Source organism: Salvia miltiorrhiza, chromosome 2, assembly GCF_028751815.1.
Source record: "Salvia miltiorrhiza cultivar Shanhuang (shh) chromosome 2, IMPLAD_Smil_shh, whole genome shotgun sequence".
NCBI lineage: Eukaryota > Viridiplantae > Streptophyta > Magnoliopsida > Lamiales > Lamiaceae > Salvia > Salvia miltiorrhiza.
This window is the reverse complement of record NC_080388.1, coordinates 22,292,772-22,310,539: the sequence shown is the minus strand read 5'-3', so window position 1 is coordinate 22,310,539 and position 17,768 is coordinate 22,292,772. Positions and strand designations below refer to the sequence as shown.

At 39.0% G+C, this 17,768-nt stretch overlaps 2 long non-coding RNA genes and 1 pseudogene across 2 annotated transcripts; 2 read left to right on the top strand and 1 right to left on the bottom strand.

The window, feature by feature from the left end:
- The first annotated feature begins 2,546 nt into the window (after nucleotides 1–2,546).
- LOC131011589 (uncharacterized) lies at nucleotides 2,547–5,501 on the top strand. The gene is made up of 3 exons (XR_009097035.1): nucleotides 2,547–2,784; nucleotides 4,663–4,723; nucleotides 5,242–5,501. It is a non-coding gene; the product is annotated as an uncharacterized LOC131011589 (long non-coding RNA).
- Nucleotides 5,502–7,287: 1,786 nt separating this feature from the next.
- On the top strand, nucleotides 7,288–10,172 carry LOC131011588 (uncharacterized). Its single transcript, XR_009097034.1, has 3 exons — nucleotides 7,288–7,849; nucleotides 8,636–8,714; nucleotides 9,881–10,172. It is a non-coding gene; the product is annotated as an uncharacterized LOC131011588 (long non-coding RNA).
- A 535-nt stretch (nucleotides 10,173–10,707) lies between these two features.
- Nucleotides 10,708–11,823, bottom strand: LOC131011587 (O-fucosyltransferase 20-like; annotated as a pseudogene).
- Between the last annotated feature and the right edge of the window lie 5,945 nt (nucleotides 11,824–17,768).

The window sequence follows — 17,768 nt, the reverse complement described above, 5'->3', positions numbered from 1 at the left end:
TTCGTCAGACGGACGAATGTGAGCGAAGTTTTCAAGAGCTGAAGAAGAGGCTTACTATTGCCCCAGTGTTAGCTGTTCCGTAAGCAGACAAAGAGTATGCAGTGTACACTGATGCATCGAAGAATGGTCTAGGTTGTGTACTGATGCAAGAAGGAAGAGTTATAGCGTATGCTTCGCGACAACTGAGACCACACGAGACGAGTTATCTAGCGCATGATTTAGAATTGGCAGCCGTAGTGCATGCTTTGAAGATCTGGAGACACCATCTCTATGGAGCACGGTGTGAGATATACACCGATCATAAGAGTCTCAAATATTTCTTTGAGCAAAAAGATCTGAACATGCGACAAAGAAGATGGCTAGAGTTAGTGAAGGACCACGATTGTGGAATAAATTATTACCCTGGAAAGGCTAACGTTGTAACTGACGCGTTAAGCAGAGAGAATCAGGGAGAGTTAGGATTTCTCCTTACTCGAGACGAAAATCTGATCAAGGAATTCGAGAAGATGAATTTGGAGGTAGTAATACCACCACAAACGACAGAAATAATAATTTCTGCACTGAACGTTACACCTGACTTACGAATGAGAATAGTCACATCTCAGAGAGAGGATGAGAAGATGGAAAGGTTGCGAATGAAGATTCGAACCGAGAAAAGGGAGAATTATTAAGAGGCGGCAGATAATGCCATTTTAGTTTTAAGAAAGAGACTGTGTGTGCCTGATAAAGAAGAGTTGAAGAATGAAATCACGAGCGAAGCTCATGATACCCCTTGCACCGCACAGGCGGAAAGTATAAAAATGTGCCAAGACTGAAACGACGCTTTGATAGGAGAATAAGAAGCGAGAGATAGCATCTTTCGTAGAAAGATGTTTGACGTGTTAACACGTGAAGGCGCCACTTTGGCAACCTTATACAAATTACACCTATTAGAGACTTCCACAATAGAAGTGGGACCACATAGCCATGAAATGTGGCATCGATTAGCAAAATCGAGAGAAGAAAATCAAACAGTTGAGTAATCACTGATAGATTCTTTTGACGTTAGAAATGATGTTTGTGTGAGTTTCTCCCTATCTCGGGGAGCATGTTGTTTCAAGTTAACAAGAACTCAAACCGAGATATATAGGACCTTATGATGTATTAGAGTAAGTAGGCCATGTAGCCTATAAACTAGCGTTGCCTCCGAGCTTCGCGAACGTCCATGACGTTTTCCATGTTTCTCAAATTGAGAAAGTACGTGTTTGATCCAAACCACGTCATCCATCAAGAAGAAGTGTCCCTATAACCAGATTTGAGCTATAAAGAGAGACCTGATGTTATGCTGGACTGGAAGATCCAACAATTGAGGGACAAGTCGATTCATTTGGTGAAAATCCAATTGAGACATCACAGTAAAAAAGAATCAACATGGGAAGTTGAAGAGAAGATGAAAGAGAAGTACCCAGAGTTTTTTTTTCCCGAAGGTGAATAACTCAAATTTCGGGACGAATTTTTTTTTAAGGGAGGTAGGATGTAACACCCCATACTTTTCCTCATGTTGTGAGATAGTGTCTTAACACTATTGAGAGTACTGAGATGTCGAAATACGAGACTACTTTTTTTTATGAGTAGATAAGACAGTTTGTCTTTTAAATAGAGATACGAGTGAATAAACCGATGATGGAATTAGAGTGATGAGATTTGATAAATGAGTTGAGATAGAGATGTTGATTGAATTGAGTTGAGATTTTATTTTATTTCCGACTACCGGGAATAGAATTACTAGATACCGACTTAACAAAGATTGACTGTCCTATTAAGAAAATAGGAATAATGAGTTTGATATAGAGTCGAGGAAGAAAGAGTGGGAACCTTGATGAAAAGAGTCGGTCAGAGAGACGTTTAGTCTGTTTGTGTTTGCCGACTGCTTTGATGTGACGTTATGTGAATTTACGTGACTGATTGATTATGTGATTTTTGTGATGTGTGTCATTGTGACCAATTTATTATGATTTATATTTGAGACTTTAGCACTTGGAATTTTGATTAAGTTTCCAAAGCAAGTGCAGTTTATTTTTACCGAGAAATCGAATGATGCCGGTTTATGGAAATTTTTCCAAGCAGGATTTTTTTTTTTAAAATTATTTTTCCTACGAAGAGGAATATTATAATTGAGTGAGTGCACTAATGTTAGTGCTATAATTATTTTATTTTGGTCACATGAATAATTATACTATGGTACCTTATTAATGAGTAACATTTTCATAGTTATTGTGATTTCTATTTAATCACCCTTCTCACACTTTATTTTAATTTCTCTACCATATGATTAAATGCCACAAATTGCCAAGTGTGGAGATTGAGAGAGTAGAGATTGAGAGTGTGTTTATTGAGAGAGTAGAGATTGAAAGTGTAGAGATTAGAGAGAGAAGTGTAGAGATTAGAGTGAGAGAGATCAATGCATTAATTGCATATATTCCATAAGATTTACAAATCTTTCTTTAAGATCACAAGATCAATTCATATCTTGTAAAGCAAATTCTCTCTCCCTCACTCACCACATTCGACCACCTCTCTCTCCCTCACTCATCATTTTCGCCCAACACTCATCTTCCTCACCTCTCGCTTTCCACCATTGTTAACCATAGATGAGACCTCCGAAGCTTCACAAAAATATACCAAACACATAAATCACCATCAAAATCTTACCTAAACACCTCCTATCAACTTGAATCCAAGGAGATCCTTGAAGATTGACTTCAAGACTAGAGAGAGAAAGTTTGATATTTGGTGTAAACTTGGGTAAGTGATCTCCATATTCATAGATTAGACTTGTATGAGATTGTATGTGAGTATTCTTGAGAGTTTGAAGCAAGAAAATCACCCCCTTCATTTTTTTTCTAAATTTTCGAAAATATGGGTCTCATACCATTCAAAAAAATTTCTTTTTCTTTTCTTGATTTGGGGTGAAAAATGAGTTTTATATGATGTTTGTTGATGATTGATGGGTGTTGTGAAGTATGTGCTTAGAGATGTGAAAGTTTGATATAGTTTAGTTTACCCAAAATTGGGAACTTTTGAGTTGATGGTTTAAATGATGAATTGATGATGTCAATTGATGATTTTGATATGAGTTGGTTTACTAAAATTAGGGATATGTGTATCTATGCTCTAATTTGTAAATTGATGGAGTATATGTGAGTTTAAATGATTAAAATTGATAGATATATGATGAGATTAAAGATCCGTGTGTGTTTATAAAATTTCAAAGAGTTTAGTTTAATAAAAATTAGGACTTTCTTGTCTATGTGTCTATTAAGTGATTTGGTTTAAGATATATGAAATTGAGTATGATATTAGTGTTTTAGTATGTTTGATCAAGTCTATTGTAAGCTAAGTAAAATTTGGACTTAGTTTAGTTTGAATGAGTTTTTGAGTTTTCATATTTTGAGAAGGCAATGAATGATAAAATGAGGTCTAATTGATTTATGATCATTATGTGAACGTTTGTCATGCTTTTGTTAAGAGTTTGCGTTGATACATGAGTTATCATTAGAGTTTAGTTAAATGATAAAAAGGGGATTTATATGTGTAAAATGAATTATATGATGTATGAGGTCATTAATGAGTGTTTGGGTAATTTTGAGCATGAGAATGAAAAGAGAATTGAATTGATGCGTTCGTTGAAACGTTTCCCTTGAGATTTGAGTTAAGATGTAAAAGAGGAGAGTTAATTTGGGTATGATGCGTTTTATAATGTGTTTGAATGTTGTTGAGTGTTATATAGGTTTAAAAAGAGCTTTGATTGGTTTTTTTTGAAGGAATGTTGAGTTGAGCATTTAAGAGTTTGAGATGAGATTTTGGTGATTTTCGTCGGCCTACTGACCTACTGTGATCGACGGTTTTTAGATCGCAAAAAGCTTTGAAAATTTTATATAAAGTCCCTATATGAGTCTCGAGCATCCCTGTAAATTTTCAAGTCATTTGGACTTAGTTTACTATTTTTATAAAATACAAAACCTAAACTGCACATTTCTACCGACAATTTCAGAGAACAGGGGAAAGAGTCATTCTTTTCAGTAGCTTCCTGTGTGATATAGCTTTCCAAATTTTTATGGTACTAATCTTATTGTGTTAGATAGATATCCAAAAAATTTGAGCCTAGTTTGACAACATTTACTATTTTTCAAAAATACAAGTTTTCGATTGCTCAAAACTGTCGAATATGGTAGACTGTAGTAAAACAGTCATATCTCGAAAACCACTTGGAGTTTTTGACTCTACTTTTTTTTATATGAAACTAGACTCGAAGAACCTTTCTTTTGGTATGAGTCTCGAGTCCAGGAAATGTCGGAGTCAGAACAGGTTAATTTTTGAAGTCGAGTCAGTGCAGTGTGAAGGTTGTTTTTGACTTATCTATGTGTGAATTTTATATGCTTATGTGTTCATGCTTGTTTATGTGCTTGATTGCTATGAGTATAATCCGAGTTGAGAGTTAAGTCGAGAGTAGGATGTGTGAATCCTTAGAAGTTGAGTATACCTAGGGATTGAGTTTTATTGGGTAAATAGACGTTGAGTGAGAAGTTATCGTTGAGACGAGATTGGATTTTAGTAATGAGTTCTAACTAAGGTTTGTTTTATCACATGAACCTTCGTTGACGATGATGATGAATTATGAAGACCGAGCGAGACGAAGAAGTAAGTCGCCTGTTTTCATTCCGAAACTAGCGAAGGACTTCAGGTGGGCAATATTTTGAGATACATATATCATTCGAGCTATCTAAAATGATTTGATGATGTTATGAATTGTCAAATGTCTTGAGATAAATGATATTTGAGAACTGTTTGACTTGCCAATTTTTGATGTTGAGCTTGTATGTTACCCTCTACTGATGAGATGAGACGAATTCGGATCCTGCCACAAGCAGGGTTGTGTACACAGAGGTGACCGTGAGCCGTCTTCGGGTCGGCCGGTCACGGTGCTCGAGAAGGAGGCCTACTTCTCAGTACCTTTGATGATGATGAGTTGTAGATGTGGTACATGCATGTTGAAATCTTTGACAGCTGTCATTCATTCATTTCTTTATGATGTTTATTAAAACTGCTTACACAGGTTCATTTACGCTAAATTTATTCCTGTGTATTGCTGAGATGTGGCAAGTTTCAAACCTATAGCTCTAAGAGCACCTTTCTTGATTTTCGGCGTTTGCCCACTGAGTATTATGTACTCACGCCCTGCATGTATTTCTAAATGTGCAGACTAAGCGAGGAGCGAGATTGGTCTGGTGCTGGTGGGGAGTTGTTGGAGGATGTATTTACTTTATCGTATTTCCTTTTTGACGATCAAGTCTTGAGGAGTGATATACTTTGATTTTCTTTTGAAATTAAGCAATGTACTCACGGTTATATGTCTTCATACATATAATCGATTCGCCTTTTGCTGCGATACTCTGCATATTATGATTCCTTACGAAAAATGAGCGATACCCGTTTTGTTTTTTATCTTGAAATTCCTGATATTTACGAAGTTATGATGACATTGACGATTTTACCCTTGGGTTAATTTATGATGATTTTCCTTAGCATGCTCTGATGCGAGCTTCCGCTTGATGTTCGACCTATTCTTCTTATCTTTTATTCTTTTAAAAATAGTCGTATTGATACTCGTACCCCACTATCACTAGTGTCAGGAATCGGGCTGCGACATGGTGGTATCAGAGCAGGTCATCTGCTCTGAGTCTATTGCTTGACTGAGTTGAACCTTTGATTGCTTCTACTCTATTAAACTTGAGTACTAGTCTAATTTGAATTCTTAGGCTAGTTTGAGAGTCAGTTCGAAACGAAACCCCAGCACCCCATCTCCTCCGGCTTAATGAGGTAAGAGGTTGATGTTGTTTCTTGTTGCTTTCCTGTTGAGAGCTGAGTTTGATTCACTAATGAGTTATGTATTGTTTTGATGACGAAATTGTTTGAGATGATGGATTCTGATACGAGGCAATTGATGTGGAATACGAGGAGAGATGTTGAGGCTAGTATAGCCGATGCCCTACCGTACCAAACGAGGATGAAGTCGAGAAGAGGCAGCGATACAGAGACGATATAGCGAGGCGATGCGCCGTTGGTTCAGGACTATTGGACCGAGAGAGGGCGATACTCTTGGAGAATTTCTAGCGCATTACCACCGTTGTTGGTTGGAGGCTAGTATCCACAGGATTGACGAGGCTGAGGCCATCACTCACCTAATTCCACAGCTGCCACCCGAGTGGCAAAACTAGGCGGCTTCGCTGGTGCCGCAACATATCTTGAGGACTGAGTTCGGGCGTTTCGTGAGCGCCGATTTTCGTGGCTTCATCGCGACTTTGAGCCACCGCTACTTTGCTTATGGCGAGTCACCTTCACCGCCGTATGGAGAGTCGGAGGGACCAGCCCACGGAGGGGAGCTTGTTGTTGTGCCCCCATTTCCCGAGGAGCCATTTTCGATTGCCCCTCTACTTCCAGCTGATCCGATTCCAGTTTCTTTTGAGCCTGATGTTTCAGAGCCGATGGTCTTCGAGGCGTACTCTCCAGTGGTAGAGTATGACCCGTTTACGTTTCTATCACTTATTCCTTTTTCCCAGCGCCGAGTTACCGCCTTGGAATTTGACACTGGCGACGGCACCTTTGCCATTGCCACCTGTTGAGTCGGCGCAGCCGATTGTTTCTATTGAGCCTCAGATGCAGTATGTGCCCTTTGATCCTTATCCGAGGGTTGCCCCGTTGCCTGAGCTGGGCACTTTGGCTTTTCAGACGTATATACACTCAATTTTATACCCACCGTCCCGAGACGCCCAGGAGGAAAGTTCTCGGCCCGCACACCTTGACAGTGATGAGGAGGACCCGGATGAGGAGACTCCAGAGATGACGGTCGGCTACGGACGGACTCAGCCATTGCAGCGTCATACTACAGCCGACGGAGTCGAGACATGGGTACCTGTTCCCGAGGTGCCGATTTTTGGACCAATGATGGACACTGACGTTGAGGATGAGCCGAGCGACGACAGCGTCTACCGACTGATCGACGAGTACGAGAGCGAGGAGATGGAGCCGAGTGAGAAAGTAGAAGTTGACGATGCGACGAGCAGGATTTCAGGAGACGACGACTAGCGATCACGTGTATCTAGTAGACGCGTACATTTGTATAGATGCATAGTTGTTATATATATATATAGGTAGAGAAGCATAGCATAGTGTGTATGTGTAGATAGGTTTTTTTCCATCTTGCACCTAGGTGCATTGTACCTAGGTGCCAGATGATCGACACGTGTCCTTCCATTTTAATTCATTTTAGTTTTATTATTTGCTTTGTTTAACTCAACCCAAGTTACATTCGTAGGTCCCACATGCCCGGCTGGCATGTGATTGTGTATTTTCTTCTTTTTTTTTTCTTTTTTTTATTTAAGTTTGCAATTTTTGTAATATCTTCCGTCCGGGCCCACACTTGGCAAAGCTTCTAAGCTTCCCTTGGAAGCTTTGTTTCATTTTTAATTTTTTTTTTTGAAAGGAAGCTTTGTTTCATTTCACTCCGTAAAGTTTTCATAATTTTTACTGTCATTTTTTTCGCGGTTTTTCATTTCCACTCCCGGCGATTCCAGTTCTAGGGTTTTGCTTCGCATTCTTCCTCTTCGTGTCCGGTGTTGCGATTGTAGTTGAAAGAATTTGTTTTTGCGGTTTTCGTCTTCGGTTCCGCGTTGGAAGGGTAGGATTTGGAAGTTCTTTCGTCTCCCGCTGTTGCCTCCGGTGATTTCGCCGACTCCCTGAACGACGACGACGATGATGGTGATGAAGACGATGACGAGGATGAAGAGAAGAAGTCGAAGGAGATGAAGAGGTAGTTTAATTTTTTGGTGTAGTTAGATATTTATGCGTTTATGAGTTGCAAATTGTTTATAGTTGATATGTTTTTTTTGCTTCGATTCGATTTAATTGGGCAAATTAATGGCGAAACGAGCTAGATCTGTGGTTTTTCGACTGATTACCTAGTGCTCAAGCGCCTGTTTGAGCTCATATTTGTTAGTATTTCAACTTTGTAGCTCAGTTTTTGTGTACTCGTGTAGATTTCCTTCCCCTTAGTATTTGAATATATTTTCCAGCAATATCTTAAGTATATGGTCTTATTCCCTAATCTGTATATTGTGTAGTGATCTGCATATTTCTCTACAGTACTGTTTTAAAGTTTATGTTGTAGATATTATGAGGTAACAGGTGGTATTCAGAGCTTTCCAGTTACTGCACTTTTGAAAGTGTGAAGAATTTACAAGTTACAACCAATCTAAGGAATGTTTTTTAAGCAAATACAGTATGCTTCTCTGATTAATTATGCTATGTATTTCCATATATGCTGGAGGTTTTAGTATCTTGGTTCTCTCTCTCCATCACAACTTTTGTACTGTCCATCTTCTAGCTGATTTGCATTCTAGATGTATGCTACTTTGCTTTAGTCTTTATCTCATTGCTTAGATGTTGGTGTATCTTAGTTAAAATAAAATAAAGAATGAATTGTTTCAAGTCTGATATTTGCATTATTAGTTGTCTTGGCCCTTTATCTATGCTTCTTACTTGTCAGCTTCTTGCTTTAATCTGTTCCAAGTTAAATATCAGACGCCTCCTTTTTTAGGTATCCTCATTGCCTCATTTTTCTAGAGCTTCTGCAGAATGCAAGCTTCAGAAACGCAACGGCACATCCCTTAAACAAGGTTTACATTATAAACTAACAAATTTTCCTATTCAGTATATATTTCTATTTTATTTTTGTTGAAATTTATACTTGTTTATGATTTCTTTGCTCATTAGCTTTCTGTGACTGTGTGTGTGTGTGTGTGTGTGAGAGAGAGAGAGAGAGAGAGAGAAAAGGGTGGAGGGGGGGGGGGGGGGGGGGATTTTACATCTGCTACTTTCTTCTAGTGTGATAAATTTGTGTTCTTGATGAAATGATGCAATCAATATGATATGATTGACTTAAATTCTTGCTGAGAATTTGGTTTAGTGAAGCTTGCCCTTAATTTAAACCCTTAGAAGTTAGATACTCTTGATAGTGTTATTTGTAGAGAAAAATATTATTTTTAGGTGGTGACTATATAAGTTGAATTGCATGAAACTATATATAGTTCATTTATTTGGTGTCTGTTTGGGGGAAATTACTGCCTATGTTGTGGTATACTTTATTCTTGAATTGCATTCTTCTATACTGTTGTTCTTGCCTTGAGGCTTTTGAATCCGAGCTAAGGAAGGCGGCTTCATATTTTCGGCTTCTGTATGAAGCCTTTTTCAATATGATGTTTGAAAAAGGAGAATGATATTTGATTCTTTGTTTCTATGGTGTAAGCTGTTTTTCTATGGTGTAAGCTGTTTTTTTACGTGTGTGTTGAAAAAAGAGAATGATATTTGATTCTTCTATACTGTTGTGCATTTATTCTTGATTGTGATAGATTGTGCATTTATCACTTATCATGTGCATTTATCACTAATGAAATTGGTTTTGTTTTAAGAAGAAAATTTACATCTGCTGCCTACTTCAGATTTTACTGAATCAATTGAAACAAAGATTATCACTTATCACCAATGGTTGTATATATTATCTTAGGATTGTCATAGATTATGCATTTATCACTTATCATGTGCATTTATCACTAATGAAATTGGTTTTGTTTTAAGAATAAAATTTACATCTGCTGCCTACTTCAGATTTTAAAGGTTCCTTGCTTGAATTGAACACAGTAAATGAGTAAAAGAAATAGAAAATAGGCTGTGAATGAGTTTTCACTTTTCTCCTAGCAAGCAGTCATTCGCCTCACTAGATGCCATAACTATATACTGAAGTCCAGAAACGTGTATAAATAAGGGAAGTTCATTGATATGGCAGGTTTCAATGTCGACACATTATCAAGGGCTTGGTCTCGAGGGCGTTGCCTGCAGAAGATTGAAGCACGATGTTGTGCTTCGCGCTAGAGTTTATAGAGCAATGAAACTGCGCACAAATGTTGTGCATGTTTGTATTCACAGCATGGATAGACGGGGAGAGAAGGAAGAAAGAGTTAGTATTGTACTTGTTAGTTTTTGTATTTTCCATTTTCATTGTATGGGTTGATGACTAAATTACCAAACTTTTATCATTTGTTTTTGTTAGAGCCATAAATTTTCCATTTGTTATTCTCTATATTTGGAGTTATCAGTTAGTTTATGTTATTTAGCAGAAAAGTTTGAGTACAATGCTATTGGTGATATTTTAATTGGAGATGGTGAATTGTATTTTGCTTTTTGGAATTAACTGATTTCACTCTGATTTAGTTTCCCGAATGGGGTCTCCTTTGCTTTGGTTTTACTGTGGCTGCGAATGGGGTTATTTTGTGTTCAGGAATGGTATTTGTTTTCATTTCATTTTTTATGGATTCTAATGTAAGACCATATAACTGAATCTTGTTTAAGTTGTTGAAACATATGGCCTTTTTGGGTTTCGTAGTGAAGGTGAAACTAAGCCTGCATTTAAAGAACTTGCACCTTTTTATTTTTGCTGCTTTGGACTTCTATAGGTGTATATCATTAGAGGTTTTTATACGTAAATATGTAATTTTATGCAAAATGTTTGAATTTGAATGGGAATCGGGATATTTTAAAAAATTCAGTGTATCAGGAATTATAACAAAATGTCCAAATCTATTCAATTTATCTGTATATCAGTATACGTGTACATGTCCACAACAAGGTCTCTTAATATAACATAAAGAATAAATAAATAAAATAAAAATATAAGAATACATATATGCTTCCTATTACTATACATGCTCCTCGCTCAAAAATGTATTGACAAGAGATAATAACTTCACAAGGGAGAGACTCGTGGAGCTAATATAGCTTATTCCACTTATAACATTCACAAGGTAGCATAATCGACTATGGCCGAATGCAACGCACACGTGCTGTGTGTTGAGCATGAAGTTTGAGGATCGCGCCATATGACATTAGTCGAGTGGATCTTCCTACACTACACATCCTCCCATAGTCATTTTATTTTGTCAAATGACTGAGTGTGGCATTGCACATGCATTCCGGGATAGGATATTTGGTGACGTCCCTCCCGGCCTTGCTAGTCCTGAGCTCCGGCTGCCCCAATGAATCGCGGTGCAAGTCTTGGATGATGCTGTTGAACTCATCCTCACCAAGGGAAGACTCCATGAAATATTTCAGCATCTGTCTTTTGTTAGGGATTTATAGTCCTCTTGTGCCCTGCATAAGCCCTCTGCCCCTGTTTCAGAACAACACACCAACATTTGATAAGCAACAGAGTTGATCAAACTCTCTCTCTTTCTCTCACACACATCATATACCTGAATAGCACGTCCCATACTCCCACCATGAGAAGCCATGAACATATCACTTCTCTTTGAAACTATGTAATCAATCGCGTCCATCAAAGAAGCCCTTGCAAATGGCTCAAGCTCCCCTTGCAAGACGAGGTCTTCTTTGTTGTACAAGTGAGGAAACTCACTCCTCAATGGAAGCAGGGTGTCTTTCCCTCCCAAAGGAATCCCTCTTGCCCAGTAGATTTTTGCCCTTTTAGGAGCTCCCAAAACTTTGAGCAACCTAACACACAACAAAAAACATAATACTACTAGTTTAGAAGAAATGTGAATTGGAGTTTGCATCACTCTAGCTTGTCTCATTCAAAAATCTCCTACCTTACAACCTCAAGTTTTTCCCATTTCAAAATTAATAAAAAAACATAAATTCTTGTATACAAAAGCTTTAATTTCCTTAGAGAACTCAAGCTTCTTTACATAAATTTAAAAACTGATGCTATATTTGCCCAAATGAGCATAAGTCAGATAAAAAAAACTCATATCATAGGAAACCTTCTGTGGTCTAAGATATTCAAGTATATGCTGCTCAACCAACTCTATTTTATTTGAGAGCTTGAGGCCAGTCTCTTCTAAGCAATCAGACAGCCACTGAATCTGTAAAAAGATATGATTGCACTCAGATAAATTTCACAATAACAAAATAGCTATTTCTTAATTGAATCTCACATGGTGTTCATTCAAACATTATTCAAGAAAACATTGCATAACTACGAAAAAAGCAGAAACAATTTCAAACATAAATAAGCAGATTACATAGTATAACGCACATACAGAAAGATTTTCAAACATAAATTAGTAGATTTATATCATAGAGCACACACTGATTACCTATTCTAATAGAGAACGGTTTCCGCAGCTCTCTCCGGTCAGACGTCATCTCTTAGCCAGAGGCAATTGGCCTACGCCCCCATAGAGGGTCTCACGAGCAGAGGATAGAAAGAAAGATGATAACTTCAGGCGCAATTTTAGTTGAATTTTGTTGAGAGGTTTTCATTCTTCCTCTAGAAAATTTCAACAATTACAAGCCCCAAGAAGCAGATTCAACTCATTCACAGAATAATGAAAAAGAGATACCTCTGAAAGTTCCGTACACAGGAATGGTGGAGGGAGTCGCCGGAGCCTTGGGCGGAAGGCGAACCACCAATGGTTGGAAACCCTTACGAACTGGAATCACCTGTAGAGGGAGAAATTGCTCCGTACCCACGGACACAGTCGCCGGAGGCAACGGCGGGAGACGAAAGAACTTCCAAATCCTACCCTTCAAAATGCCGAACAACACATAAACTAACGCCGGACCCGAGGACGAAAACCGCAAAACCAAAAACAACCAACTACAATCGCAACACCTTCAACTGGAATCGCTGGGAGTGAAGACGAAAAAGCGGGAAAAAATATTGACAGTAAAAATTCTAAAAACTTTAGATAGGGAAAAAATTCGTCTGAAATGAAACAAAGCGTCCCTTGGAAGCTTATTGTGGGGCCCGCCAATATTTTAGGCCTTACAAAAATAAAGGGAATTAAAATATTTAGTTAAAGGTGTTGTGATTCCAGCTAATCAGCTGCCAGCTGGGCATGTGGAGCCTACTAAATGAACCTGGGTTGAGTTAAACAAAGTAAATAATAAAACTAAAATGAAAGGACACGTGTCGATCATCTGCACCTAGGTACAATGCACCTAGGTGCAAGATGGAAAAAACCGTGTAGATAGTATATATCTATAGGTACATAGTACCTATGATGCTTGTATAGTTAAAGCATCATTTTAGTGTTAGGACCTTTGTATATAGGATCCTACTTTTGTAAAAGACCTCGAGAGAGAGGCAATTTTTCCTTATATATATATATACAAAGATGTTAATGATTAGTGAGTTTCACTATCTTTATCAGAGCTTTGAGAATGATGATGATGTTGATGCTTGATGATAAATGAGAAATAGAGATTGATGAGAATTACGAACGATGATAGACGAGAAATAGAGTAGACGAGAATTTTTAGAATTCTGAGATCGCACATGAGATATAGAAGTGAAGTGAGAAAACGAGGATTTATATTTTGTAATGACGAACGGTTAGTTTAGAAGTCGATAGTTATATAACTCTTTTTCCTTTATAGTATACCTCCGAGAAGAAGAGGGAACCGAAGGAACATAAACCGAGAAGAAGATGAAGGAGAGGAGCAGAGAAACCAACCGTTGAGATAATACGACGAGAGTTAGAGATTTCATCGCAATTTATAGACACGACCCTAATAGGACGAACGTATAATGGAGACCTCATGGGATGCATAGATACTATTGACCAATTGTACTTCGTAATAGAGGTACTTTCACCGGGACCGCGCGTATCATCGCTAGAGTAGTCATGAGAGTAGACTTATTGAGTCCTTATCCCGCTTGGTCGTATTTAAATTTTTCTGCATCCATTTGAACTCCAACGGGAGATGAACTATTTGCTATTGAGAAATTTTTTCCAGATCCACTGTGTTTGAGCCTGAGCCGTTTGTGTTGGAAATCTTTACCCCTTGCTTTAACAGTGGACAATTTATTCATTTTCCACTTAGTGGATTGTTTCTACTTCCAGCATTGATTTATTTCCATCATATCATATCTCAGTTTTATTCTAGCTTCTGTTCTAACTTTTGATCTTACCTTGATTGTAACTTCTTCATTATCCTCGAAATAGCACTAGCTATTATGGAATCATTCCATTACTTGAGCTCGTCTTGTTCAAGATCAGACATTTTTTTTTATTCATTACATCCTATTACCCTACCACATCCGACAAGAGTTAGGAATGTCTAGGTAACTAGGATGGTATAACAAGAAGAGTGTTTGGAAGAAACCCGATATACGGGAGCAGACGTAAAATATATTATTACGGGACGAGCGCGACTTTTCGATTATGGATTTTTCTTATATTAGCCATGTATGCCGAAATCTAACCATTTCGAGGATGAGAGGAAGTGATGCTAAGCCAGAATAGGCAATAGCAGATTCAAGGAGATCGAGATGACGGGTTAGAGCAGATAATGTTTTTCACGATAGCAGACTGAGATGATGACTAGTATAGATGTAGCATCGTCGTAATATTAGGGGATGTTTTATTTTCGTTAAGCCCCACAATTAGTAAGAGTTCTCGAAAGAGAAAATTTTCTTATATGTCTATATAACGATGACCGGAGAGTTTCTATGCTTGAGTAGAGTTTTGAGCTGATGTTGCGATGATAGACATGAAATATGTCTTTGACGTTGAGTTATGAGAATTGAGAGAATAATATGATGTTGAGTAAGAGTCTTATGATTTGTGAGTTATGAGAATTAGTTCTAAGGTTGATATATATATTCCCTTAGACTTTTGTCGAAAAAGAAAAACCGATTGAAGAAAGAAATAGAGTTGATGATATGAGATAAGGCAATAAAAACCGGAGCTCAACACGAACGTCAGTTTCGCGACTTGGTTCGGTATGCCACATATCGAGAAGAGATGAACGAGAAGATGTCAAAAATTGTTTCGATCAGGTTTGAGACAAGAGGTACGAGACGATTTAACGAGTCAGAGTGCGGTTATGTGTACTGAAGCATTAAATAGAGCATTTGATATAGAACTGGCAATGCAGCCAGGGAACGTGATTTGAGCTTCAGCACCCCAAACGAGTTGGAGCACCTCAACGTGCAAACAACTTTTGCTGGACGAGGGCAAGAAGGAAAGAGAAAATGGACGACCGAAGTCAAGGTCCCAAGAAGCCGTGGCAGAGTCAGAATGAGCCACCGCGATATCAGAACTGAGACAAACAGCCTTATGTTGGCCCAACTGCCCCAGAAGCAGTAAACTTTCAAGGACCGCGAGGGTTATCGACTTGTTGAAGAGCAATAAATTACGTCTGAGAGAATGCAAGATGAGACAGAATAGCTGTTACACCTGCGGAAGGAACGGGCACTACTCGAACTGGTGTCCGAATCGTTGGCAAAGTGGAAGCGGATGACGACCGAGTCAGTTTCGGCCACAACTCAAAGCAATGGAGGGAACTCTACCGCTACCTCCACCACAGCGACAACAGCCAGCCTATCGACCACATCAGTCAAGAAGGCGACCACCAGCCCCGCAGGAAAATCAACCGCAACCACCAGAGACTATTCGCGCTTGAGTAGAAAGCACCGGACAAGAATAGAGGAAATTTGTCAGATATAGGCGAGTTGAATGACGTGCCCATAGTATTTTTGTTCGAAACCGAATGTAGAGCCTGCTCCACAACCTCTACAGAGTAGCCACACCCATAGACAGAATTACTACAGTTTCATCCGTGTGCCCTAACTTAGAATTCGAGTTAAGATCGATTAAGCTCGAGATTAGAAATCTGAGACTGATGCATATGTGGCACTTGGATAAATTTTGGGAATGGATTGGTTAGAGGAGAATCGTGCGAAGATACAATGCACGGAGAGACGAATATCTTTTCAGCCACCTGGCCAAGAATCTACTTCCTTCATTGGTATTGAGAGAAAATGGAAGAAGACGCCGATCATCTCGGTACTGCAAGCAAGAAAGCTCTTGCGGAGAAAAGATACAACCGCTTACGTTGTATATCTGAACCAGAGAGACGAATCCAAGGCAAATATTGATGACATGCCAGTTGTACGAGAGTACAAAGACGTTTTTCCTGAAACTTTACCGGGATTACCCCAGATCGATAGCTCGAGTTTACTATTGATTTAGAGCCCGGCGCAGCACCGACGTCGAAAGCGCCGTACAGAATGGCCCCTGCTGAGTTGCAAGAGTTGAAGCTGCAACTCCAAGAACTTCTAGATATGGGTTTCATTCGACCCAGTGTTTCCCCGTGGGGAGCACCAGTTCTTTTTGTTAAAAAGAATGATGGAAGCTTGAGGCTGTGTATCGATTATCGAGAGATGAACAAAGTGACGTTAAAGAATAAATATCTGTTACCCCGGATCGATGATCTGTTCGATCAACTACAAGGAGCGAGCACCTTTTCAAAGTTTGACATGAGAACGGGATACCATCAGCTGAAGATACGATCGGAAGATATTTCCGAAGACGGCATCGCGTATGCATTATGGCATTACTATAAACTCAATGATGTTTGGAAGATATGTCTTTCGATTTGACGAATGTCCCGACAGTGTTCATGGATCACATGAACCGCGTTTTTCGCGAATACCTAGACAAGTTCGTGTTAGTCCTCATAGACGATATCCTGATTTACTCGAAGAGTAAACGAGAACACAAAGAGCATTTGAGGATCGCGTTAGAGAGATTACGAGCTGAAAAGCTTATGCGAAGTTAGCAAATGCAAGTTTCGGCTTGAAGAAGTCAATTTTCTCGACCATAGTGTTTTGCGAGAGAAATTGAAATAGACCCCAGCGAAAGTTCAAGCGGTACAGGAGTGGAGATCGCCAATCACACCGCACGAGATTCGTAGTTTTCTGGGATTAGCAGGATACTATCGACGTTTTATTAACGGCTTTTTGAAAATCGCTAAGCCATTGACGCACCTGCTAAAGAAAGAAGTCAAGTTCGTCAGACGGACGAATGTGAGCGAAGTTTTCAAGAGCTGAAGAAGAGGCTTACTATTGCCCCAGTGTTAGCTGTTCCGAAAACAGACAAAGAGTATGCAGTGTACACTGATGCATCGAAGAATGGTCTAGGTTGTGTACTGATGCAAGAAGGAAGAGTTATAGCGTATGCTTCGCGACAACTGAGACCACACGAGACGAGTTATCTAGCGCATGATTTAGAATTGGCAGCCGTAGTGCATGCTTTGAAGATCTGGAGACACCATCTCTATGGAGCACGGTGTGAGATATACACCAATCATAAGAGTCTCAAATATTTCTTTGAGCAAAAAGATCTGAACATGCGACAAAGAAGATGGCTAGAGTTGGTGAAGGACCACGATTGTGGAATAAATTATTACCCTGGAAAGGCTAACGTTGTAACTGACGCGTTAAGCAGAGAGAATCAGGGAGAGTTAGGATTTCTCCTTACTCGAGACGAAAACCTAATCAAGGAATTCGAGAAGATGAATTTGGAGGGTAGTAATACCACCACAAACGACAGAAATAATAATTTATGCACTGAACGTTACACCTGACTTACGAATGAGAATAGTCACATCTCAGAGAGAGGATGAGAAGATGGAAAGGTTGCGAATGAAGATTCGAACCGAGAAAAGGGAGAATTATTAAGAGGCGGCAGATAATGCCATTTTAGTTTTAAGAAAGAGACTGTGTGTGCCTGATAAAGAAGAGTTGAAGAATGAAATCACGAGCGAAGCTCATGATACCCCTTGCACCGCACAGGCGGAAAGTATAAAAATGTGCCAAGACTGAAACGACGCTTTGATAGGAGAATAAGAAGCGAGAGATAGCATCTTTC